The following is a 26,419-nucleotide window of genomic DNA, read 5'->3' on the forward strand; positions in this document are numbered from 1 at the left end:
AGGAACTGTCACTGCAACAGTCTCTGACATTATATGGCAGAAATCTCTATGCCCATCCTGTTTTCAAACCACATGTGATTTCTAAATATGCTTATCACACATTCTGTCTTTTTAGCATGCCCAGAGTTCCCATTTTGGGTTTCTAGCACAAAAAAATCTTTGAAGAGGTCTAATGCTGAATGGAATTTTGAAAGGCTGGACCATTTTAATACTAGGGAGTAGGAGAAAAAGATTAGAAAAAAAGATGCAAGATATCAGTGGCTTCATTCAGAAGCAGAGACCAGGGCCATGAAATTTGTTAAGCATCAAGAATTTCTGTTTTGACACTACAAAGTGCACCTGCCTTTAGAAATTATTTTGAATGCCTGGATTCCCCCTCTTCCATCAGGTCCAATAATCCTTGTGTAAAAATACATGCCTTGTATTTTGTACAAAACACTTCCAGCACTCAAAGATACATTTCAGGAATAGAGGTCAACGTGTGTATGTCCCAAAGCAAGGATATTAATAACACTAAAAGATCTATAGTTTTCCATGAGACATGTCATTTCAGCTACTGACTGTAAAAAATTGAATTTGTTCCAAGGGTTGTTTTTGCATAGGAAGGTGATGCTACCCTTGAAGAGGGCTTATGGATATCACCCTCTCATTCTGGGAGAGTCTTGAGTGTCCCAGGAAGGAGTCTGAGCATCTTCATCTCCTTTTGAAAGTCAGCAGGAACTGAGTGAGCATATATGGCCCCTCAAGGAGCCAGGATACTAGCAAGCATGATATAACGCTGTACTGTGTGACTTGGATTTTCCCAGGTATTATTCGAGCATGAAAAAAGCCTTTGACAGACTGGGATCAATTAATTTATTAATAATTAATTAATTAATAATCAATTAATACATGCATGTTCCTGAGCACCAAAGACCTCCAAATATACTACTTTGTATCCTGCTCAGAGAATCCTTACCAAAGCAATTCTCTCTATGCATCTTGGCAAGATATTTTCACTAAATATTATATTCTGCACAATTTCCTTGGTGAAGTGTTATCAAATGGCAAAACAGTCCCAAGACCTGAAAAAAATGCTAAAAAATCATAACAACTACTAAAAGTTAGCACTGTCCATGGTGCTGAGTCTTGTAAGAAGAAACAATAAACAATGAACACAGAGATAAAAAGAGGTGGAAACTGGTGTCTAACGATTATGTTACTTCCATTTCTAACCAGAAACATAAATCCTGATGCACTCTGTGCATATCCATATTCATATCTGGAATAAATTTATTTGTGCTTAAACAAGTCGTCCCTATATATAAGAATGAGGATATTGAGTCAGCAGGCCTAACATTCAGTTTTGGCTTGAGTTCAGCCATATTTTAAAATAAAAGTTGTGATTACTTGCAGCAGCAGCAAGAAATTCAAGAACTGTGTTTAGTTTTGATTAAGCTCAAACAGTTCCTTTATGTCAGATACAAAATCAGTTCTAAAGCTGCAGAGCTGGACAGGCTGCTATTGGGCTATCTTAAGATAGTCCCCTAGAGATCAAAGTATATTACATTCCCTGCAAAAGAGTGCAATGTATATGTAAACACATCTAGAGCATGCCAATGCACGTGTCAACATGAATCTAAACTGACAACTTTTTATTTGTTGTCCTATCCTTAGTGTTCCAGTGCCCAAATATCTAATGCAAGCTTGAGAAAGAGGCAGCATTTTTTTCATAGTCCAGAAAGAGAGAAAACTCCTTCACCAAAGGAAAATTACTCTGATCTTTCTGCTGTTTTAAGAGAAGGTTACAACACATTTGCTGCAGGCATCATGGATGGGATGAATAGGGGGATACTGCAATAAGCTGACAGGATACATGGATATAATGCCATTTTTTTTTCCCTCTAACTTCTATGAACTATACCGGGTACAAGAGTGCATCACAGTCTGAAGTGAGCTAGATCCGTCAGCTCTTGAGGAGTGCGGGGCAGAAATCTAAGTTGCTTGATGACCCCTCAGCCCCCTAAAGATAAAAGAAAAAATGCCAAATGGAGGTGGAACAGAAAGAAGAAAGACTATTGAAGAAAGGTCAACTCAAGGATAAAAGTAGTCATGGGAAAGGCTTATGGCAAAGAAGAAATAGGAACATCAATGGGGGAAAAGCTGTAGGAAGAGGGTTAGAGAGAACAGAGGTATAGGCTGAGGGCAATGGGTGATAGCATTAAAGCATATGCAAAAGGACAAAGATGTGAAGCAAACAGCCTGGAATCCTGGCAGAAACTACCTGGAATCAGGTAAGAAGGAAGAAGATTCCCCAAACTGCAATTTGATCATGTAATGGAATTAGCTAGCAGGATTGAAAATTCTTCTGATTTACTTTACTCTCCAGGAACAAATCGCTGGCAATAATTGAAAAAAGAAGGTGAACATTATCCTAATTTGGTTGTTCATCTTTTTAAATAGCTCTCGGCAACATTTCAGGACTAAGCTTTTACTGAAGCATTTATCAGAAAACATTTCTTTTACTTCTGTAGTGTTTGCTACCTGACATACAAGTACCCGGGATCTGGATGCTTAGAAGCATATTGCTTTCTCATGGAGAACCCAAGCGTGTTCTTGAAAACTGAGCTGGAGCAATACGTGAAAATATTGCTCCAGCCTTTCAATACCATTCATAAATTAAAAGCCACCACCACCAAGCTGCCAAAGGAGCTGTTTCAGCTATGCAGTTTTACACTGCGTTGATATGAATTAGGCATGCTCTTATGGGTGGCTACTGTGTCTCAGCTGACCAAAATGGCAAATTCCAGCTCACAGTCAATAAGCAAAAGTTAAGAGCTTTTTAACTTCTTTTGACACCAAAACCCATACCAGTTGACATTTTTCCTTGCTTCAGTTTTAATATCACTCATTGTCTTCTACCAAGTAGTGCTCATTCAAGGCCTAGTGAGTGTCAGTGCTGCTCAGCTAGAACCCCAAAGGGATTAAAACCCTGGATGTAATGGCAACAAGTACAGGACAAAAAGAACATTTCAAAAATCACAGGCTTATAAGATAATTCAGGTTGGAAGGGACCTCAGGAGGCCATCCAGCCAATCTTTGACTCTGACCCAGTTTTGCCTGCTTGCCAGATGCACCCACTTTTCTCTCAAGCATAGCTGTAGGAACCGGCTTTTGTCGGTATGTGTGTCTTGAACAGATGTCACAAATTTTATTGTTCTTTCTTTTAAATTTTTTTCTAATTTCATACCTTCAAGAAAAGACAGTGCTTAAATATTATGAATGTATTATAGCATTCTCACCATATGCTAGTCTGTAGGCTTGATAAAACACAGATAAATAAATCCCAGATAAATTAAAAGAAGATAAATAAACCACCGTTATTATATATGCTGCTATTTTGATACAGGCATTGCATGGGAAAGATATTTGGTCACATATGAAGGGTTCAGCCCAGTCATCCGTTCATGAGAGCATTCACATTGCAGAGAGCCTGACCACAGTTCTTTCCTGAGCACTTTGAACAGTACATGCAGTAACATTTTTTAAACTCCATTTGAACAGAAAAGAAAGTATGTTTGCATCTCATGTGACTCGTTAACTGAACAGAGCGATCATATATCAATCAAGCTACATATAGAGAGGAATATATTATCACAGTAAGTCTGTAGTCTTGTTTCTAATTAACATGGCTTAACCAGACACAATAAGCAGTCTCACTGTGTAAGCACACTCCTGTGACTGTCATACAAAAAAATAACCTGGAAAGGTTAAAAGGATTTCAGTCCAAAAACCTTGTAATTTTTTCATCATCACAGTTCAATTTCATTTCAACTTGCAGCTTTCGAAGGTAGCAGTTGAGAACAGTATTTGAAGACCGAGAGCTAGTATCATCATTACCCATATGCTAAACAGACACATTTACTTCTCAAAAAAAGACATTGTGATGCTTTCATTATAATTGGTAAACTGCTTTGCAATCACAGAAAGAAAACACTGTCCAAAGCCAAACAATTCGTAAGAAATTTTTTGCTTTTTAGTCCACTTGTAGACTTCCATTTACATGTTTCCTCTTTCTTACTCCTACAAAATCTTCTGCTGTTTGGTCTTTAGTTTGCATTTTTATCCTTATCTTTGGAAACAGTTTACACTGGGTTCTGGCATAATGCTTTGCACATTTGCCCTACTGAATATCAAAGAACACCGCTTTTTTTACGAAGTCATTAGGAAACAAAATTTCATAAACGCTAGTATCATGCACATTACAAAACAGCATTTTGCAGTCTTAGCTTTGCATCCTTAACTAACAATCCCCACTGAAGAGTAACACTGCTTGACTTTACCAGATTTCTTGTATAGTTATTTTTTTAAAAAATACCTCTTTTGTTTATCCAAGAACAATAAAATACAGAAACTTAAGATAGGCAAAGAATAAACAAATAGTATTGTTACCCATATCCGTACTGTACCAGCACTTTGTCAAGAGAAACTATCCTGAACCTTCTGTCCTGAGGCTTTAAAGCAAAGGTCACAGTAACTTGTGCTCATGAAAGATCCTGTGGCTTTTCCCATAAGCTTCAGGTGACAACTGCAGAACCTTGGACAAAATCCAACTCAGGAAATTGCCTTCTAACTATATCAAATAATTTCTACAGATTCGACTGAGTAATGTATTTTTTTCTACTCTCCATCTTAAGCTCCTGTTGCTGGGCAGCCTTCAGTAACATGAACATTTTATCCAAGAGTTCTTTCGAATTCCAAACACTCCTAAATAGTTAAATTTCACAAAGTATATTAGTAACTGGATTCAAAGGAGCCATAAAAGCTCAAGCTTTTCTATTTTCTATCTTTCATTAAAGAAATAAGTTCTTGTTCTAACACAGTATTTTTCTAAACTCTATATCTAACTTCACAATGGGTAATTTCTTATTCCTTTTTATTTATTTTTCTCCTACAAATGATGAAAAATAATCTCTTCTTTAAGCTATCTTGTTAGAGTCTGATTGTGAATTTTTAGCATGAGAAAAGACAGGACCTGTTTCTTCATTTTTAACATAGCTGATGTAATGGACAGTATGTTTTTTGTTAATTACTCTAAACCTGAATTATTTAGAGAAGAGCAATGGTCAAAGGCTAGACACTTTCAGCTGCTTGAAAGTGCAACTAGAGCCCCTGGATTAGCTTGCAATGCCATCATGAGCCTGAAATTTATGGGGAACATTAGGACCAAGGCTCTGTGAATATTATGGCTGAAGGTTTTGGAAAAACTTAACTCAGCAAAGCCACAAGAGAGCACCATCCAAGTCTGCTGTCCCACAGCAGTTTCACAGTTGAACATTATCTGCCTCTCTCCATCAGCAGCCCCTGGGCAGTGATCCATTCTGAGGAGGCCCTTTGTCTCAGCCAGTTCTGTTCCAGTTGCTTGAACAGGGTGAGGCTTATTGTCAGTGAAGGGGGGGGGGGGGGGGGGGGGCTGCTGGCCATCCTGGTGCACAAGAAGTGTCACACTAAATCACTTTTAATAGATTTTGTTTTGCAGACACATGCCTAGACCTGCTGGAAATCTCAAACAGTTCTATAAATGCTGAATGACTGTACTAGAAGATATATGTTTAAAGGCTACACCTTCCTAAGAAACATCACTTTCACACTTGAGTTCTCCTCTGTCTTATAATACCTATATTATGATGAAAAATATATTTATAGTCTGTGAAGAAAATATCATCTCCTGTGAAGACAAAGCCATTAAGGTTCTTTTGGTCTACATAGGCTTATTTCCTTCTAACTGCGTACATTTTTGTCCACAGTTAGTTTTAGATAATAATATTATTCTCTACTAAGTATTTCAAATGATATATCGAGTACTTATTCTATCAAACAGCTGCCATAAAATAGTCTTAAAATGGAAGATTAAGATCCCCAAATTCAGTCCCTGACAGCATTATAATTGCATATACAATCTTAATACAGCCATGGGCATATGCAGTTTTGAATATAATTTTCATATACTTTATGCATCTCTTTATGATTTAAAAATACATGTGAAACAGCATTAAATAAAGACCAGGTAATATTTTCACAGACAAACTACAGGAAAGAGAACAAAGTTTGTCCATCCTTTTTGAAATTCCAGGTATTTAATAAACTACAGCTTCTAATATGTGCAAGAGAGGGAGAACTGGAGGGGCATATTTGTGTCTTTAAATGGTATAATGATTATATTTTAGAGGAGTGATAATCTGCAAGGAAGGTCCCATTCACTAGGAAGCATTAGCTCCTAAATGCAACCTCAACAGGATACAGTAAGTTGCACACTATAAACAATCCTCTTTGAGCCTATCAGAAACTGTAGTATACTGAGTGATAATCCATGTTCTTTCATTAATCTTCAATATTCAAGTTCGTGGTTTTTTCTTTGAAACTTTAATACACTTCTAACACTTTGCTTTGTTTTTTTAATATATTACACACATGCTCATGAAGATGAAGAGAACCAACTAGCAATATTTTCACAAAAATATATTTTGTTTCATAGCCTGTGGAATAATTTAACAAGTATGCATACATAACAGGAACAATTACCTAGTTCTGCAATATGTTTCATCTGTTACGTTGTATTTCTCATTCTAAACATCTACTGTACAAGCTTCTCCCAAACAATTCTCATAAAATACATGATGGGTGATCATTACAGAGAGTTATATTTCTGAATTAAACTATTTAAAGCTGAATAAAATAAAGCAAATTCTGTTCTCATTTATACTTTAATGCAAAATTTGCTTAATAAATTATTTTTTAGCGGAATTCCACAAAGCTTTTGTAATGAAATCCAGAACAAGGAGAGAGCCCTCAGCCATACCAAATTTACAGAAAGTTTTTCTCTAATGTGCCCATTTTTTAAAATTCTGTTAATCTCACAGTCTTTACAATTACATATATATCATAGATGACAGTGGTATTCATAACTAAACCCAAGAAAATAGTTTTTTTTTTCCTGTTTTTCTTTTGTTACTGGTTTTTTCAGCTTTGTCCTTCAGCAAGTTATTCAAAACTTCTGTTCTCAGGACTTATTTATTCTTGTCTCTCCTCAGTGAAGTTATAGGGCTAATTTATATGCAGCAAACACATAAAAATTCCACAAGAATCTGCACAAATATTTCCCTATCCTTTTACACAATATCTCATTGTTACAGTAGTTGATTTCTCTACAGTTTTAACAAAATACATGCTCTATACTTCTTAATAAATCATGAGAGAATACCTATTAGATAAAAAGTAAGAAAAGGGTATGAAAAGTTAGAAATGTTGATATGGCTTTCCTAAACAAAAACAAAACAAAACAAAACAACAAAAAAAACCAAGACACCAACAAAACTCTGAAAAAAATAATCCCTATTAATCTAACAGTCTTAGAGCCTATATTATGCATAATAAGACTCAACACACAACACAGATACTTTGCCCATCAAAAATTTGAAACCTATATGGTTTTCCACCAGAAAGACGTGTTATAAACAACAAGGCAACAATCAAATTTCATTTTAGCAGTTTTGTTGGTCTACAGTGAAACAAAGTATAACCAATACATATTTTTTTTCTCCAAGTCTGATATTTCTATGCCCTCAAAAACCATTATATCTGTGGCTTTGCATAAAAAGAGGGAGGTGAGGGGTGGCGGGGTGGAGTGGATAGAATAAGAAACATGAATCGCTTAATCTAAGGAAATATAAAAACTTCTAAATTATTGCAAAGTGGGACAGGTACACCAAAAGAACATTTGAGATACTGACTTTTTGTTTCCCAGTTTCAATGTTAAAATCTAGGGATGAAATTCTGTTCTATTTCTCTTAGGTGACCATTTTCATTGAAATAGGAATTCGTTCAGATTTATTGTGAAGTATCAGAACAGGAGAGGACCTCTTAAGGCAGCCACTCATTCTTTTTCTAGCCAACTATGTAATTCCTGTACTTGATTTCCAGTGCATGAGTCACAAGATATGCTTTAGGTAAAAAAACCAGAGACAAAGATTCAACACAGAGGACGGCTGTATTCAAGTATTCTACAATGAAATTTCCAAAGATGTTTTCAGTTTTGGTATCTGCTGCCCGGTGAACATGCTTTTGGGGATCAACATCTGTGAATGCAAGTGAGACTTCTCATTTCCATTCTGTCAGGATGGGTTTTAGACAATATGAACCATTACTTCCATAGAAAAAAGGTGAATGCCTGTTTGAAAGGCGCTACTGTCTGTCTGAGGTGATATTTTTGCGAGCATTGGAAATTTTGCTCCAGTTTTATGATCTTTGAGAATGTTCCTCTATTTTTTCATTGTTTGGTGCTGGGAATTTATATCTCAGAGTAGAAGAATAAAACCCGAATTTTAAGCAAAACGCTGCCAAAGTTTTCTGCCTGTCCTTTTCTCTTCTTCTTATAGCCATCCCCCCCCCCCCTTTTTTTTTTTTTTGAGGGGGGAGAGGGAAGAAAGGAGGAGGGAAAAAAGGCTTTTACAAGAAAACAAAGGTATTCTTTTCTGACAGCAAGACAACAAATTTACCGATTACCATATGGAATAAGGGAATACAAGTGATTGTATGTTCAGGCTTACTGTCATTACTAAAGCTAATCTATGGATTCAGTTGGTAATATTTTTTAATATTGTCAGCTCATTGAATTTATAAAGAGAAAATCTTCCTCTATAATTCTTTACACAAACCCAGGAGGTTTTTATGTGCAAACCCACAAGCCCAGGCACCAGCACTGTGTGTGAATACTTATATTTCAAGGCCATAAGTGCTAATCCCTAGGTTATTCTTTCCTGACAAAAGAATGATCTCCAAGACTTCCAGTCAACAGTCATTCTCAGCCCTAAAAATTTTTCCCTAGGCACGAGGCCCTCTATTCAAGAAAATTTATTTGAAACAGTATAAAGGCAATACAGAACTAAACTTACCCTTGCACAACTTAGTAGACCTTTCCTGATCACATTTGAGATCCAGAAGATACATTTGATTGATCTTTATAGATACAATGTCTCTAATCACTGTGGCTCAATAATCTTGCCCCTTAGCTAAACAAGTTATCTCAGAACTAAAGTATCAGTAATTCAGTTACACAGGTTTTCTTGTTTTGTTTGGTTTTGTACTAACTAGGAAACAGTCACTCTGGGTAAGGCACAGAATTTTCTGTCCTTCTGCCCCTCAGTCCATTCAGCTTGCCCAAATACCATCTTCAGCTACTAGTGAACATCAACGTGATGTACCCACATGAATCTTTTCCTGTCTCTTCAGGTGCTCCACTGACAACAGAATTATAGGAAGTACTTAACAGAAGACCCTTTTGTAGTGAAGTCATTATCTTTTGAAATGTCTTTATTTCAGTGCAACTTCCTTTCTGTTCACATGATTTGTATTTCCTGTCACAGTTTAAAGGAATTTCTATATTATTTCCATTTCATAAATCCATCATATGAGATAGGTTTAAGAAAGTCAATAATATAATTTTTTTCTCCTTTCATCTTTAGAAAGAACACTTTGTCTGAACTTCTACATTAGTGATGAAAAAAATTGAGTACAGTTGCGCAGAAGAGCTTAGTTATTAAAATGTGAATTAATCATATAAAAGGGAAAACCTCATTGCATTTTAATGTAGTATTCACAAGATGTGATAAATGATTCTCTTTGTTCTGGGTTTTGTCTTTGCTCTCATAATCTTGTTCTTTTTTCTCTTAAATACTACTACTTATGGTCTACGAACTATGCTGGATATAACATTTAAAGTCATAATTACATGGGTCAGAAAACATGTCACAAGTGTTTTGTGAGTTCTTAAATTCAAATCAAAACTTCAGATTTTAAGAGAAGACTTGCATATTTTTTTTCTCCTTTTCAAGGAGAAAACATAGGTCATTCTCTGTTGGAGAAACTGTACTGAAATCATTGGAGTTATACCAACAGATAATTTGACTCAGAAGGTATCAGCATTTGAATGCTGCAATACTGCCTAATTTAATTATTTAGCAGACATAAGTCTATACGCCTTGTTCAAGTCTCACTGAAAAATAAAGCAAAGGACATGTTTCTCTGTGTACCAAGGGTATATTGATATTCTTTTTATCTCAGGAGATGGAGAAATAAAAACCTGCTAAAATGTTGAAGGTAAAAGATGCTGTCATGTTTTGGGTCTGATCACAAAGATCAGGTGGATGAGGCATTTTCTGGGCAACGGGCAAAAATGTGAAGAGCACAGGACAGGTTTGTGGCAGAACTCTTTCATCATCCAAACAACTGCTGGGAAAGGAAGGTAGCAGGATCATATTGGCAGCAAAGTCTTGAAATATCCTGGTGACATTTTGTTTCTATAAAAGATGAAGAAAGCAAGTAGAGGAAAAGGTTTTCTGATGTCTTTTTGGCCAGCCTGGAAGAACTGGTTGAGAATGTGCAGATGAAGTAACTTGTCCGAGAGTGACTGTGAAATATGATAGAACTAACCATCCTCAGACAGAAAGGAGAACACAAGCATCGTAAATCATGGAGCTTAGGGCAGCAGAGTGCAATAAACACTGGGAGGTGGAAATGCTAGATTTTTACATAATGTCAGTAAAAAGGCAAAAGGGAATTGGGAAGAGATGGTAGTGCTGTTAAAGAGAAACAAACAAACAAACAAGGACAACTCATAGACACAAAGTATCCTGAACTAGAGTATCAACAGTCTAGGGATAAAATCAGAAAGGCAAAACATAACTTCTGAGAAAATAAAATATAGAAGAAAATACTCAATATTTACATTATTAGTACTAGAAGATTAAGAAAAAAGATGGCCTATTCCTCAACAGGAACCTTGAGGATGTCACAGTACTCATGACATCTTTGCTTCTGTCTTCACTAAAAATGTCAACAGTGATCTTACAGCTAAGAAAATTAGTTGCAGAGACAGAGATGAGTAAAAAAAACCATAATGGTAACAAATAGATTGGAAAATGGGTAAATGAGAGGTTTTAAGATAAGATAGGCTCACCGAAAATTATGTGTAGGTATTTTCCTTCAACCAGCTTTTTATCCCAGGGATGATGAATCTTTTGAAAGCTTGGCAAAAATAAGTAACGCTCCAAAAACCTGGGAAAAGGCTACTGCTACACCTATTAAAAAAAAAAAATAAAAAAAAATTAAAAAAATAAAAGAAGGGAGACAGGAAAGAGGAGAGAAAACACTCAACTTAATTTCAGTGCCGGAAATATCCCGGAACAAAGAGTCAAACAAATCATTCACAAATACCTAAAAGACAGCAAAGATATAAGCTACTGCCAACATGAACCTTTCAATATTAAATTATATTAAATGAATCTAACTTTCTAATGGGAAAATGATCAGAATTCTTAAGATGTAACAGTGGAAAATAAGTAGACAAAAATAACTAGTCACAAGTGGTGTTGTCAGTCACAAGTGGTGTTCCCCAGGGCTCAGTACTGGGGCCAGTCCCATTTAGCATCTTTATTAACGATCTGGACGAGGTTATCAAGTGCACTCTCAATAAGTTTGCAGAAGACACCAAGCTGGGTGGGAGTGTTGATCTGCTGGAGGGCAGGCAGGCTCTGCAGGGGGGTCTGGACAGGCTGGATCCATGGGCTGAGGCCAGTTGTATGAGGTTCAATAAGGCTCAGTGCCGTGTCCTGCACTTGGGTCACAGCAGCCCCACACAGTGCTACAGGCTGGGGCAGAGAGGCTGGAGAGCTGCTGGAGAGCTCTCTGGTGGAAAAGGACCTGGGGGTGCTGGTCAAGAGCTGGCTCAACATGAGCCAGCAGTGTGCCCAGGTGGCCAAGAAGGCCAACAGCATCCTGGCTTGTATCAGAAAGTGTGGCCAGCAGGACTGGGAAAGAGACTGTCCCCCTGCACTTGGCACTGGTGAGGTCACCCCTCAAATCCGGCGTTGTGGTCCCCTCACTACAAGACAGACATTGAGGTGCTGGAGGGCAATCAAAGAAGGACAACAAAGCTGATGAAGGGTCTAGAGCATAAGTCCTGTGACGAGCGGCTGAGGGAGCTGGGGTTGTTTAGCATGGAGAAAAGGGGACTCAGCAGGGACCTTATTGCTCTCTACAACTACCTGAAGGGAGGTTGTAGCAAGGTGGGTGTTGGTCTCTTCTCCCAAGTAGCAAGCAATAGAATGAGAGGAGACAGCCTCAAGTTACACCAGGAGAGGTTTAGATTGGCTATTAGGAAAAAAATTCTTTACTGAAAGGGTGGCTAATCATTGAAACAGGCTGCCCAGGGAGGTGGTTGAGTCACCATCCCTGGAGACATTTTAAAGATGCATAGATATGGCACTTAGGAATATGATTTAGCAGTGGCCTTGGCAGTCCTGGTTAATGGTTGGACTTGATGATCTTATAGGTCTTTTCCAGCCTAAACGTTGTTATGATTCTATGATAAGACAAAACTAAACTTCACTGAGCTGAGTATCCTTTCTCTGACAGAAGCCACTAGGAGGTGTCAGGGAAGAACATGAAAAAATGTGGTGGTAAGAATATACTTAACTTTCCTGTAGGACGCTGTCCTGGTTTCAACAAATACAAGCCTTAATCACTTTCAGAGCTAGAAATAGTATTAACAACTATATTAGTCTATTCCATTCAAAATGAAATATATTTTACATAATTTTTTGCAGAATCTGCTGTTACACTACATTTCCATAAATAAACTGCATGACATTATGAATAGAATACATTTATTAAATGTGGAGATCATACCAAAGTAGTAGATGTTTCAAGCACTAAAATAATCTTGACAGGTTAGAGAACTGTCCTGCGAAAAAACAGAATTAATGGGGGGGGTGGGGGGGATGGGGGGTGTTGGGTGTTAGTGAAGTTATACACTTATATTACACTACACAAATAGAGGATAGATAATTACAGATCCACTCTGCTGTAAAAGGTCTGAGGACTAAAGTGGATCAGATCTGAGGACATGCCAATAATGTTGCTGAAGGCAAACATCCTGCCTAAATGAAAGGCTGTCTGCAAGAGCTGGTGCAGCATCCACTGGAGTCTGTTTCAAGTTGCAAGCACTACTCCTCAAGAATAGTCTAAGTTGCTGGGAAGAAGCTAAGAGAGCAGGGAGAATGATAGCATTCAAGAAAATATTGTTGAAGAGAGGTTGAAGGGGTCATTTAATCTACAGGAGATAAACCTGAAAGGAGATTTAACAGTTTTCAGATGTATAAAGGGTAGCTGTAATGAAGAGACTAAGCAATTCTCCATAACCACTAGGGGACAAAACAAGATGTTTCACACTTAAGTATCAACCAGGATAACCGAAAGCCAGGCATCGGAAAAACTTGTGGACAACCAAAATTGTCCATAAAAGCAGCTAAGTCTCCATCATTGGGGTTTATCAGGGAAAAAGTTAAGCAAACGCCTATCAGAAAAGGCTTAGACATAAATGACACAGCTGCAGGTAAGGAGGGTGGTACCCTGAGTCTCTTCCTGCTTTAGTTTCTGTGAACTTACTTTTCTCTATATTTTTGGATAAAGGCAAATAGCTACTAGAACAAAGCACTAATGTGTGTAGTAGATTCTACATTACTTCTAGTTGCATTTGAAGATAAGAGTCCTTCCTATGATATATACTGTCCTGCAACAGGTTATTAATTTGGCTTTATTTGGGAATTACTGACAGTGACTTTATGGGTTTTCTGCTGAAGGACATTAAACTATGTGCCTCTACTAGTTTCTTATGGCCTTACTAGCTGGGACACTATGAATAGATTACTTAAAAAATTCACTCAGTGTGCTATCAAAGATACTGCTGATTTTTTCTTTCACAGTGTTGTACTACACTGTACCTATACATGAGGCTCTGAAGGGACAAGAAGCAGTGATCTCAAACTGCAGTCCAAGAAATTCCATTCAAACTTCAGAACAAAACTCTTTTACTCTGACAGTGTTTGAATGCTGCAGCGTGTTGCCCAGAAATGTTACAGAATCTTCATCCCTGCAGATATTCAAAACCCTGAGCAACCTGCAGTAATTGACCCTGCTTTGAGCAGGGCTTTGGTCTGCACAGACTCCAGAGGCTCCTTCTAACCTCAGCCTCCTGTGATTCTGTGAGATCCTGTGAATCCTATATTGCAACTACATTAAATGCATCTATTACAGATCAATCAAGTGAAAACTCTGAAGCATTCAAGAATGAAAGTAAAAAAAAAAAAAATATGAAAAACCTTCTCTCTCCTGTCATGGTCCACATGGATTTTTTTTTCTGCTGCATCCTAATTATTTTTGTTCCAACTGGATGCTTTTTCTAATGAAAATTAGGCTGTTTTCTGCTGTCAAGAGTGTAAGAAATGGATCTGGTGAAAGCTAAGTTGCATGCTTTGTAAGATGACACACTATATGTATGCGATAAGCAGCGAGGCAAAAAAGTGTAAGAAGGCTTGGTGAAAAGGGGAACATGATGAGATGTTCCACATGAATTGGAAACTATAAAGACCAATTTAGAACAATATTTTAGAATGGATAATATGAAATTACAGATGAGAAAAACAGAAACTTGGAATGGAATATGCTTAAAAGTAAAATGGACAAAATGCTGGAAAATGTTCAGCATGCATACAAAGACAGGGAATGGAGGCAAAACCAGAAGGAATCAGCTTCTGCAGCCCAATGAGGGTTGCTCTCAGGTTCTCTCACCATCAAATCTGGAACTTTACCATATACAGGTCACATCTTGTGACTGATACAAACCAAATTATCTTGTGACTGAGGGTTCATCAGTATTGGTTCTTTTTAAAGGCTCTCAAATAGAATCATAGAATGGTTTGAATTAGAAGACACCTTAACAATCATCTAGTTCCAACCCCCTGCCACAGGCCAGGACACCTTCCACTACAGCAAGTTGCTCAAAGCCCCATCCAGCCTGGCCTTGAACACTGCCAGGGATGGGGTATCCTAAACTTATCTGGGCAACCCATTCTAGCGCCTCACCACCCTCACAGTGGAGAATTTCTTGCTAATACCAATCTAAATCTACCCTTTTTTAGTTTGAAAGTATTATCCATTGTTGCATTGCAATAGACCCTACTAAAAAGTCGGTCCTTTCTTAGAAGCCCTGTTTAAGTATTGAAAGGTTGCTCTAAGGTCTCCCTGGAGCATTCTCCTCTCTAGGCTGAGCAACCCCAACACTCTCAGCCTGACTCCACAGGAGAGGCACTCCAGCCCTCTGATCACCGTTGTGGCCCTCCTCTGGACTCATTCCAACAGGTCCATGCCCTTCTTATGTTGGGGGGCCCAGAGCTGAACACAGTACTCCAGGTGTGGTCTCAATGACAGCCAAGTAGAAGGGGAAAATCAACTCCTTCAACCTGCTGATGACACTTCTTTTGATGCAGCCCAGGATTCAATTGGCTTTCTGGGCTGCAAGAGCACATTGTCAGGCTGTGTTGAGCTTTTTTGTCCACCAGTATCCCCAAGTCCTTCCCCTCAGGGCTGCTTTTAATCCATTCTCTGCCCACCCTGTATTGATACTGGGACTTGCCTTGACCCAGGTGCAGGACCTTGCACTTGGCCTTGTTGAACTTCACGTGGTTTGCATGGGCCCATCTGTCAAAGCTTGTCAAAGAAGGCTTGTGTTTATCCCCAGGACAAGGGAAGCAGGACAACCTGACTAACTCACTTCCTCATTGAGCATAGTTTTTCAGAGTAAGAATCACCTTCTTTGATTTATCTGACCCCTCAGAAGAAACCACAGACACAGCACAAACAAGCTTTTCCCATGATGCATGGAAGTGTTAGATGCCTCTGAATGGGAGTGAGAATCACCAGTAAATATAGCAAGCACTGTGCTAATTACAGGTAATAGTAACAAGTAACAACTGCGCACTTAAACCTTGTGTGAGTTGAACACTTAGAGACTTGAACTGACTCTTGGATGTTGGCATTTATATCAGCTATTCTGGAAAGACAAGACTCCTTAATTCACTTAAATGGTTGAAAGAAATGGAAGCGGTGATTGTAATTTATGTTATAGATTAGAAGTTACATGTTTTCATATAGGAAATAGAAATACAAAACCTTCTCCAGCCTGCTGTTCAAACTCAAAAATCTCATCTTCCACCAGCATGACTTAACATTACAGTCTGAAAAGAAGGTTTGGATGGGAATCACTTTCCTGCAGAAGCCCTGTCATGACACAATAAAGAATTCACTGGTCCCCTATACTAATAAACTTACTACTCAAATTTACCAACAATTTGAGAATGCAATTTCATTTGAAAATGAAAAATAAAGGCAAAGTCACTGTTAAAGAGAATTCAACTGTGAATAGCAAATTGCATCCTGGAGCAAATGCACTCATTATGCTCAAAGAAAGGATGAGAACTCCCACAGTTAAATAAAACTAGTAGGAAAAATAATTGCTTGATAAATCAGAGTAATTAAATTTTGCACATTTGAATGCTACCACACCTCTGCCTTCAGCACAACAAGGCTAGCCCTGTAGCACCGAACCAGCACATAAATCCTAACCCCTTTACACCCTGAAAAATCTATCACTGAAAGACATGGCACACCTTTTCCCTGTTAGGTCTTCTTTAACGAGGAATGGGAAATCATGCCCCACAAAGCTACCCGGATCAGAGCAGTAAAAAACAGTGGTGGTGCTACCTAGTTCCTATTCAGCTTCTGCCAGTATCCCACTGATCATTAGTGTGTCTTCTAGAATTTTAAAAACATCTTATTTTAAAACAGTAGACTTTTCCTTTGGGAACCTGCCTGACAGATCATTTGTTAGTTGGTCTGACTTATATCTTTATTTTTGTATACAAGGTAAATACCTTTTGTTTCCCATTATACCGTTCCATAGGACAGATACATCCTCATGATACCTTTAAACTTTATAGGTACCCCGATTGCTCTGTATCAGTTCTGAAAGAAAGCTTCTGCAATTATCCTTCCAAATTCTAAGAAATAATTTCTGACCATTCGAAATATTTTGTGTTTAGGCTATCTAAACACAGTTATCTATATGTAGGCACACACACATGCATCAGTTGTTCATCTACCCGCTGTACCCAGCAGAAATCTAGCCAATGCAATCTAAAGCATGATTCAGTTCACCCTAACCTAGGGAACTAGCAGCTGCTGAGCTGAATCACTCGCTCAGCTCCAGTGACTCCAAGCTTGATCTTTATTGACTAATAAGGGCTTTGATACTGAGGGCTCAAATCCATTGCCCACACAGAGGGAGGCAGTGCCATTTGAGATGAGACAGCATAACCTGCCTGTCCTCCTGCTGGCAATAGGTCTCCCAGACCCATGAGGGTGTCTTGCATACCGCAAGCAGTTCCTGTTTGTGAGTGACTGAAGCAAACCTCTAGCCTACAAACAGACTCCTACAGGTAGGCATAACAAATTTAGGCATCTCAGTTGCCAGCTGAATCTCTGGAACTTAGGAACTTGACCAGGAACTACAGCTGGAAAGGCCACATTACTGCTGCAGCATATGCAGCACTCATAAGTGGCTTATGATTGTTTCCCTCCTACAATTCAAGAGGAGACTGACAGGAGAAAAGCATAACACAAGCTCATTCATATATGTTCCTCAAGAGTACAAGGATGCGTTGGATACTCTGTCTTCAGAACCAACCAAGCAGAAAGCACCAGTAATCACTTTCAAAAGGATTACAGAAGAATGATCTTGGGGCTTAAGGGTCATTTCAAGGCTTATCTATATGGTCAGATTTAGGTGGTCATAAGTTAACTCACTCCATGTTTCATATCACCTCAGGTTCGCAAGCTATCTAGATGCATTATCACAGGATGGTATCTGAGCTAAAAATTCACACCTTTCAGCTTCTTCATGCAGGCTTAGTAGATGGCAAACTTGGCTACACTCCAAGCTGGAGCTGGCCCATTCTGCAGGATCTTGGAACATGTATGGCATCAGCTAGCAACCTTTGATCATTTAGATGTATTAAGATGCTTTGCTGCCGATGCAGTTAAGGCAATATCACTACAATTTTGGTAAATTAAGACATTAGGCAACAAAGGATCCATGAAGCACTGAGGCAGTATATCTGCATAGAAACACTGCTTCATCTTTTGACAGTCCATAGTTGACAAAAAAAAAAAAAAAAAAAAAAAAAAAAAAGAGAAGTTGCCTTTCATTAAATGAATCTAAGCAAAAAATAGTAATCTTGCCAACAGCTAATGTTCTGTAAAAATCAGTTCCGTAAACCAATTTCTCTATAAAAGTTCCGACAATCTTCTTACCCATATTACCTCTGTGCATTTAGTCTCATCTTTACTTCACTACAGTGTTGTTGTAGGAATTGACCATAACAAATGTGATTACAGATGTCAGTTTATACAGCTATAGTTCCCAATGTTAGCTTCCCATTAGGTGTCTAGCTATTCTAGATACTCCTAGATGACTAAGGTCTGAGCTTCTTCCCAACATGCCTCTTGTGTGCCATGTCTGGCAAAAACTTTAGTGTTCACTGACAGAAAGCAGACATGCAGCAGATGCTCAACCACATTTCTTTTCCTGCTTGACCACTGTGATTGCTCTGAGAGGTAAACAATCCACTCAGTAAAATAAACTGCTGCAAATGCTCACTATGGGTTGTATCATTCGATTATTACCTTGCTCATTCTCTTGCCCTAAATGGCATTATTCAAATTCCTCTATCAATCTATACACTCCTGAATTTTTATCAGCCATATCTCTTTTCTCCAGGCAGAACACACACTTCCTTTTTGCTCCAAGACTGTTCTCCCACTTTCCCAAAACACTTCTCAACGTCTATAGGTAGGATTGTTTTATTGTTTTTGTAAGGCACTTGGAGTTAGTTCCTGCTTTTTGTCTAAGGGATGATACGTTCTATAAAGTATTCAGTCTCTAAATCATTCTTCATTCAATAAAAAATTCTTCAGTGAGAGAAGAAACCATGATGTCTCCCATCTTCAGCATCAGAAGGGCAGCTGATATCAGAAAGCAAAATTAAAAAAGACAACCTTAAAACAATATGGTTCATGAGGACACTACCTTTTAGGCTCAGTGTCCAATTTATCTCAGTGCACATGCAGGGTGAGGACTGCAAAGACTAATAAGCATGGCAGAAACATACGCAGTAATTCATCATCATAACAAAGCATAGCAAATTATCAGGAGTTTTCTGTAGGCTTAACACAATTACATGGAAACAAATTGTTTGGTCTGCTCAGTTATAAGTGCAAGAACACTAGACCAAAAAGTAAAGGGATTGCCGCCACCTATATACACAAATCATCCTTTTATGATATGACAAATGTACAATTTGGCTTTCCTTTTTGGTTTATACACTGAAATTTTATTCAGTGCCTGCACAAATAGGTTTCCATTGTTCTGCAATAGGACATATCACAGAAAACATAGGAAGAGGATGCAGCTGGCTGCAGCAGTAGAGGAGTTAATGGATATAACGACGACACCCTTCTCATGCTTGCAAAAACTTTAATACAGCAGTAGTTCTCAAGTAAAACTGAAAGGAAGGGAAACCTTTAATTAGTTTGAATTTACTTACTTTAAAAAAATTGTCTCTGCTTGGTGTTTCTTCCTGAGAAAAAGACTAACATCAGCATCATCTTGTGAATAATTGGGTTTGGTCCCATTCCTGGTTTTCAGCTAGCTGGAGTACAGTTTAGGCTGCTGTTTATTTGACTTTCCTCCCGCAGGACCACTCTTCTGTAGGAGAATTAAAGCTATGCAATGCTTACACAGACATTTCTTGTACTTCTGATAGAGAACAAGACCTGTTCTAAGTAAACACTAATAATAGACAGCACAGAAAGTAGCTGCTGGGGGTTCACATGCCTGAGAGACATAATACTAAAGGCAAAGTCACTGCTGAAAGGAGCAGATAGATTGTGTTTGCTATCACAGATATCTACTGTGTTTCAGCCATCGTGACGCTTAGGTAAAGTGGGACTTTGAGAGCAAAAGTCTAATTAAAATAAGTGGGCGTTACATAACCATGCTTGGAAGGCACATTTTCTGCAATATTCCTTAGTGACTTGGAGCTGCCTTTCTTTAAAGTATTTATACAGCTCTAGCAATTTAATGGTTGGGAGATAAGAAAATAAATTAGAATTTGTATGTGGCAGTCAAATTAATTTCAGAGGTATATGTTAGTTTTAGCATTTAAGATATATAAACACGTCACGACCCATATAAATGTTAAGGTCTCAATTTTTCAGGGAAGGTTGGACAGAACACATCACACAACTGCTTTTTAGAAGACATCATCATGCTGCAGAAATGTCCTATATACAAATGTCATTTTTCAGCAATGCCTCAGCTCCACTGGCTTATCCGTCATGGTTAGGACTGCATTGGTGAGGTTACAGGGATGCATCTGGCCCAGGGAGTGGATTTACCCCTCAGCATGTGCACATGTGTGTGTGTTTTAATTGCTTTGTCTCTGTTGCTTTCATGGTTTTCTTCCTCACCTCATTTACTTTATTGACCTTGTCTTTCCTCCTTTTTTTTGCCTTTCCTGATTACTTCTAAATTAGCACCAGGATGGGCCCCTTTCCGCTGAGTAAAACAGCCAAACTTTGCAAAGGGAAGATACTCTGGTCAAAAGCAACAGGCAAAATTGCTAGGTGGGTCCATCTTATATGTCACAGGTTTGGTGGTAATTTGTGATGCTGTTACTGAGCCCAGGTAACAGTGCAGCCACTATGCACAGCCAGCACTTCTCTAAATTAGGAACAATGTAAGGTGAAAAGATACTTAAGCTCACTTAATATGTCTGAGCCTGGTTTGCCTCACTGCTTTCTTAAGGGCTGCTGCACAATATTCAGGTAGTCTCCAGCAAGGAGGAGCCTTCTGCAATCAATAAACACCTTATGGGGGGGGAAATATATCAACTGTTAAAACCAGCCTCAAATTAATTTCACTGGATGAGTAAATTCTGCCAAGTTCTTTGAATCCTCACAAACCACTTTTATCTATCCTTAATTTATGGCTCTACTTTTAAAAATACAAACAACTTTCAAATAAGATTTTAAGGCATTTGAATATCATTCTTGTCATGTTTGATACTTTCTTATTTCACTTCCAAAGAATTCTGTGATGATTAATTCATGCATTATATGGCACCATGTGTAATGCTCCCTTGTGACAATAACTCAAATTGTTATTTTCATACCATCTTCTTCTGTCTTGCTCTTGTTTTATTTTCACTCCAGTGTAACTAGAATATCTATATGAACAGAAACATTTTCAAGAACATATTTCTGGCTCCTTTTGCCCAACTGACTGGCAGCTCACATAGGCTAGGGCATTGGCTAAGTGAAAGTATCCCTTTACTACAGCTTTGCTTCCAGTTGCTACAGAGCTCGCTTTCCCAGGAATTCTGCTGGACCTTCCTCTGCAGAGCACAGGCACTCAGCAAAACAGCAGCTCATCACAAGTTGTTCATAAAAATACTCTAAATAGATTTGTGGGGTATTTTTTTTGTTCTTGTATTTCTGACAGGCGTCAATGAGTTATACATGAACTCTTCAAGTGACTGGTTAGCCAATAAGGCGTACAGCAAGCACTCAGTTGAAGTAAGCAAGGCGTGAGCTCATATCTTTACAACTTCTTTTAAACAGCAGCATAGTTTCATGGGTTAACTATTACTGAGTATCACCAATACCACTCAAAAGAAGATGCAACTTTATTAAACCTTCATTCTGGATATCAATAGAGAAACAGAGCTCCTGGGAGTAATTGATCATGGATGGAAGTAATTTGTTAGAACATTAATTACTCTTAACATGAATAAAGATGCAGACAGCTGCATTTTATTTTATCATTTGAGTAGAGGAAATAGAGCTAAAGCTGTGAAGTCCCATAATTCTGACAGTGATATGAGAACACAAACATAACATGCATAAAATCCTGCAAGGGGAACCGTTGAAAAATTTAGGAGGAAAGAAATTGACAGCAAAATACATGCAATCAAGGGCAATTTGAGGCTTGCCTTGCATTTTAGATATCCCCAGTCACTTCAATAGTAACCTGTTACGTTCACCAACTCCATATCCCAAACCTATCTAGATAATGGTAAGAAAATTCAGGAGAGAAAAATCCAGCTATCAGGAGTAGGCACAGATTGAGTACTTATATTCCACAAAGCATTATACACACAAGTGTCCCTACAAAGCAAAACCCAGTATGAAAACAGCAAGGTCAATGCAAACAGACGCATGAGGTGAATGACTTTTCTGAACCTATTCAGCCATGGCTGGCTCTAGGAAACTCTATCATCCCATAACAAGAAATGTAGTCTAAAAAGATTTATTAAGAGTATTAAGACCACCTCTTTATGAGAGCAGGACTGTTCTCAAAATGCGCTGAGCAGCAGTTTTTAGCTTAGCATGAAACAATGGCTTTTCTGTTCCTTACTCTGAAACATATCCAAGCTTGAGGTTCAGTATTCAGTGCCCTTTGCTGTTCTTCACTTACAGATTCTATATACACAATAGAAAACCATAATTTACATTAGCTGATCATATAGCAGTGTGTGCTCATTCAGTAAAATGTTTTCTTATCTGCATTTAGGGGCTATACAGATGCAGCCTCAATAGCTGCCAGACATTAGCATGGAAAAGGCCTTAGTCTTTTACATCACAACCTGATCACCTCTTCTTTTATCCTATTACTCCTACAGACACAGCACCCTGAGTCTCCAGACAGACTCTTCCTCCTTGCTGTCAAGGTCACTTACGGACATTTGTAGATATTCACCTATCCTCAGTCAGTAAACTGAAAGACATTTCACTTTCTTTTGTACTTCTTCATCTAATAATGTTTCCCTCTGAATTGCCTCCATTTCACTGCACTGTTAATTAGCTTTTATGCATTACCAGAGATGGATGCATCTCAGCAGTGACTTAAGTGATTTCTTTATAGTTTGTGTTCCAGTTTCCATTCGTAAGACACTTCAGCTTATATTAGTCAAATTGTTTCCTCCTTATATTACTTTAGCATTTACATAATATCTCTCGTTCTAAAGTAAAAAAGGGCAGAACAACTGAGGATGTAAAAGTCCAGATACTCATGTGTCTTTGCCTGAAATAGTCTAGCTGGCCAGGACAATGCAGAATTTTCCGTGTTTGTCAGTGCACTATTTTCTACATGCCATTTGGAGTATTAAACAAGAATAGCTGAATCTTGACTTACATACTAATATAATGGGGCCTTAGTTGTTTAGAAATGTTGTTTTAATCCAAAGTTTCATATTAAAAAAAACCAACAAAACAAACAACCAAAAAACCAAAACATCCCAAACCTTGTAAGCACTACAATACCTATATAAGACAGTCATGTGTCACCGTAGCAAGGATTTCTTTACAGACTGTAAATAGCACACCCTTTCAGGCACGTTTTAAGGACATACTTATAGCTCTTTCCATTTTTATCATCCAATTATTAGAAAAACAATTTGCATTGGTAAACAGTTCGTATAGTGTCTGAAAGTCTTAGCATTACAATGAACATGTCTATAAAATTATTTAGCTAGGTAGCACCAGAATGCATCTGACTTACACAAATGTTGAATCATTTAGAGGTTTAAAGCAGAGGTTTCCCAAACTGGCAGTCTACAGATTCCTGTCAGTGGTCTGCATCTGAAGGTTTATAGATGTCTGGTTACATGGTGCTCATTCCCTAATGATAGTGGGGAGAGAAGAGATGAAGAACAAACATTGATCAAGAAAAAATATTTCAGTTTCTCAGTACCAGTAAAACATTTTTTGCCAAAGACTGTAGCCCTACAGTTTCTCCTAATAACTTTTGCATTTAATGATGATTTTGTCAAAGAGATTGTTTATACTGAAGTTTTATCTTTCAGACTGATTTTCTTTTCCAATCCATCCATTTCTGAGAAAAAGACTAGAGACAATATTATTTGTAAGGTATTTTTAACAGCCAAAACGTGCTAAAATGAAGTTCATGAATACATTCGAGAATACTGGTTTATTAAAACACAAAAAACCATTTTCAATATCACAAAATGGAGACTCAGTTGCTCAAAGATTATGAGTAACTCCAAACTTTCACAGGTCTAATGAAAAACTGCTCTAGCTGTATTAGTTATCCAAGTACTACAACTTGCACTGCAGGATATAAAAGACTTATGTCAGTAGAGATTTAAGTTCACAGAAGTAGAACGATACTTAATAGTTAGTGAACTGCACTGGAATATTCCTTAAAGCAAATTTTCTTCTTCTATGTCTGTGTTACAATGCATTTTATTTCATCCAATCAATGTGAAAACTGCAAATTCTTAAACAAGTTAGGTGTTTACTGCTACCCCAAAATTCAAGCAAAACTTGTGAGTGTCCACATCCAGGCCTATGGTTCATAGAGCAAACTGGTTTCAGAAAAGCAAGAAATTCTGATGATTACTAGTTAGGCCTACACTTTTAAGCCAGGGGTCCTTAAACTACGGCCCGCGGGCTGGACACGGCCCCCCAGGGTCCTCAGTCCGGCCCCTGGTATTTACAGAACCCTCCCGCCGGGGGTTGGGGGGAGAAACCAAGCAGCCGCAGATGGCTGCCTGCCACTGCATCCGCGCGCCGGCCCCCTGGTTACAAAGTTTGAGGACCCCTGTTATAAGCAATCATGAAAAAGAATAGCTCTAATGAGAACAATAACTTCAGTAGGGAATGCCTTTCCAGAAATGTAATTTTGGGTACTGAAATACACTGTAGTGAGAAGCAACTTGCATGAGAGATACTGCAAGTTCTTTCTAATACCTCTGTTTTGGTTTTCACCTGGTGAGACACCAATGAACATGGAAACAAGAATTATTATTGGCTTCCAGTATTTCTGGTCTCTCAATATTTTTTCCTTTCAAACATGTAATGCCACAACTGCATTCTCTGAATATTTTCAGAGATCATAGAGCTCCTGAAATCTGTTTTATACTGTTTGTGCCAGGCAATAATGAAAAAGAACAAAACCAGTCTAATGCGTGGAGAGATGTTGTGAGCATAGCTTCCTAGCCACATGCACATAATCAGAATTTGCAGTGCTATCTATGAAACATCCCACTAATCTAATGCTTGGGAAAGTATAAAAAGCTTGAGTTAACCATCAGTCTTTTGTCTGAGTTTACCACAGACTTTCTATTTCCTCCAGTTACCTTGATGTCCACAGGAGAAAAACTTGTATTCAATTATCCCCTACCCATTTTTCAGGCTGCTGAGACTGCTGCAGCTCTTGCCTAACATCCAGTAGGATCAGGTAAGTCAAACCTTGTGAAATTGCAGTTTTCTGCCAAGTTCAATGGACGACATGATTCCTTTTCAGAGCAAATAATTCTGCCTTCCCTAACCTATGAATTTCCTTTCTGTTGTCTGTCACTATGCTTTTCACATATATCACACTTATCCATGTATGCTTTCACTTAAGCACACTGTCCTGAGCAACCAGTATATGTCCTGCTTCAACCTCACTGTACCTTGTTATGTTAAAAATATCCCTATTCCATGTTGTCAGGACATGTGTTAGGACTACCGCTCCCACTGTAACTCCAAACCTGGTTTAGTACACACAGCTCTCCCTTCTGCCACCTCCAAAAACCCAGCATGTTCCTAATGCTATTTTATGCTGCCACAAGAACTTGTGCAGCCCCGCATCAAACCATGTTAGGGAACTGAAGCAGGTTAAAACTTAGCAAGCAAAAAAGCAGCAAGCCTCTTTCTTCAGTAGTGCTGCATTATGCCATCTTCAAGTACTTGTATTACTATGGGATCAGTATTGAGAACTCCAGCTTCAAAAAGTATGAGCAGCCCTGAAGTATGAACAATTAATATTCCAAATATCCCTCAACATACTGATTTTGTTAGAGATCAGTGTCTGAAGCAGGAAAGCTTTATCCTTCCTAGCTTCAGTTTTTCTGCCCGCAGGCTGATTTTTAACTCCCAGGACATGCTTGGGAAGTGTTACAGCTTGTTAGCTCTAGAGCTAGAGACCTGTCCTCTGACATCTCCTTCTCCAAAGGGGCAGGTGATGTGTCAGAGACCTGGGATCTTTGGTTCAGCTTAAGTTGAAACACCTCTGCATATTCTACCATGGTTTCTCAAACTGATCAACATGTTTTACTTTCCTATGTATCCCTTACGTTGTCTGTTCATTTTCTGTGAGCTAAAATTTTTAAACATTGTCAAGATGGGCAGGCATCACAGGACATTTTGTCTTTGGAGACTGGTGTGAATGGACAGAAGAGAGACATATGTTGTGGTCTTTCCATTGACTTTTTTTTTCTTGAACGTTTTAGTCTCCTAGTTTAAATAGACAGATAGGTAATTCAAACTTAGAGTATGTCTGTTGTCTCACAGGAAATACATGATCATCATCACTCTAAATATTCTTCTCACATGTAGTGATCCACACCAGGCCTTACACTTT

The 26,419-nt window shown here is 38.3% G+C and overlaps 1 long non-coding RNA gene across 2 annotated transcripts in view; it reads right to left on the bottom strand.

Annotated features, from left to right (window-relative positions):
• Positions 1 to 26,419, bottom strand: part of LOC121091994 — a 161,912-nt gene that overhangs the window by 41,752 nt on the left and 93,741 nt on the right. The window contains exon 3 of one of the 2 annotated variants that reach the window (XR_005829129.1): positions 23,552 to 23,671. The exons of the other annotated variant lie outside the window; for it this stretch is intronic. This is a non-coding gene — a long non-coding RNA (uncharacterized LOC121091994). The remainder of the gene's footprint in view (positions 1 to 23,551; positions 23,672 to 26,419) is intronic. 2 annotated transcript variants of the gene reach the window in all.

This window comes from Falco naumanni, chromosome 7 (assembly GCF_017639655.2).
Source record: "Falco naumanni isolate bFalNau1 chromosome 7, bFalNau1.pat, whole genome shotgun sequence".
NCBI classification, from domain to species: Eukaryota; Metazoa; Chordata; class Aves; order Falconiformes; family Falconidae; genus Falco; species Falco naumanni.